Here is a 1,756-nt window from a genome sequence, read left to right as displayed (position 1 = left end):
CTGCCTGAGTGAGGGATGTCACGCACCACCCACTGAGAACACCACCTTAGTTTTTTCCTCGCACCATTTAATTTAATCTACTATCTGGGGATTTGTACCTTCAGTGGGCCTTTCTCAGACTTGTTATTACCCTGCGCCAGAGAAGTGGTTCAAATTTTCTTGCGTGGAACAGCAACACCTGATGTCATACGTCAAAAAAAAAAAAAAAAAAAAAAAAAAAAAAAAAAATATATATATATATATATATATATATATATATATATATATATATATATATATATATATATATATATATATATATATATATATATATATATATATATATATATATATATATGTATAAAAAATTGCATAGAAATACTAGTAATGTTTAAAATAAAAGGAAAAGTAACAAATAAAATATAGCTAAAGTTTTAAGACATCAAGAAATTAAATCTAGAAAAAAATACAAATTAAGTGGTCTTAGATATGAATGTACTAATTACAAGTCCTTAATGAAAGGACAGTAAGGAGGAGGTGAGCGGTGAGGCCACGCGTACAAGTACCATATGCTCCCAGATTTTGCAGTAATGGGGAGAAGTTAAACGTTTTTTCAAGGTCATAACTTACAGAGCTCCTCTTGAAAAAAAAAAAAAAATTGCAAAACAGAGCGAGACAACACGTGTCTGACACTGCGTGCTTTCCTTACTCTTGTGTTGGCTTACCAATTGTCACTAACTATGTCATCACTCATTGTAATTTTTTTTTCCTGTTATGCTCGTCTTCATATCTCTCTCTCTCTCTCTCTCTCTCTCTCTCTCTCTCTCTCTCTCTCTCTCTCTCTCCTTTTCATCTTCAGAAAGTAAAAATACGTGAAGAGCGAAAGGCGGAGGAAAGGTTGGTGTTTACGAAGGGGAGAGAGAGAGAGAGAGAGAGAGAGAGAGAGAGAGAGAGAGAGAGAGAGAGAGAGAGAGATACGGGACGAAGATGATATAAAAGAAAATGTAATAGAAGTAAGAGACGAAAAGAGAAAGAAGACTTACATTTACGAGGAGATATTACGATAATACGACATAGGAAGATGTGGCCGCTTAGTTACCTGGTGCAGTCATTTTCCGTCTGGTTTTCTTTACGCGAGTCAAGTCATTCCTGTGCTGTCTAATGGTTCATTTGCTTCATTGACGCTGCGAGAAATCTGCTGCTAGGCTTTATGGGGAAATACTAGTATGTTTGTGTGTGTGTGTGTGATGATGATGTTAGTGATACTGGAGATTTACACGCTCTTAGACTGTCCAGCGCTCATCTGTGTACTATATAAAAATCCCTCACCCTGGGACACGGATTCCTACAGTCCACCTTCCCCAGGTTCATCATTTATCCGGGTTGGGACAGTTCCTATCTAACTGTTTTTTTTTTTTTTATCTGACTTCATCATTCATCACCTATTATTTCTTGTCCCATCCTCATTACTGACCCTGAGAATTTTGCTTAGGTCACCCTTGTTTAGTTAGTTCAGGAGAGATGGTTCACGCTTGCCTGGCACCACAGTTCCTATCTAACTATTTTTTTAATCTGACTTCATCATTCATCACCTATTATTTCTTGTCCTATCCTGATTACTGACCCTGAGAATTTTGCTTAGGTCATCCTTGTTTAGTTAGAGGAGAGATGGTTCACGCTTGCCTGGCGCCACGTCAAGGTGGAGATTGATTGATTAAGTGATCCGGCTTGCCACTGTTTGCTGTTCCCATGCATATCATTCATCAAGATTTCCACA

This window comes from Scylla paramamosain, unplaced genomic scaffold (genome assembly GCF_035594125.1).
Source record: "Scylla paramamosain isolate STU-SP2022 unplaced genomic scaffold, ASM3559412v1 Contig13, whole genome shotgun sequence".
Classification (NCBI taxonomy): Eukaryota; Metazoa; Arthropoda; class Malacostraca; order Decapoda; family Portunidae; genus Scylla; species Scylla paramamosain.
Note: the sequence above shows the minus strand (reverse complement) of the source record.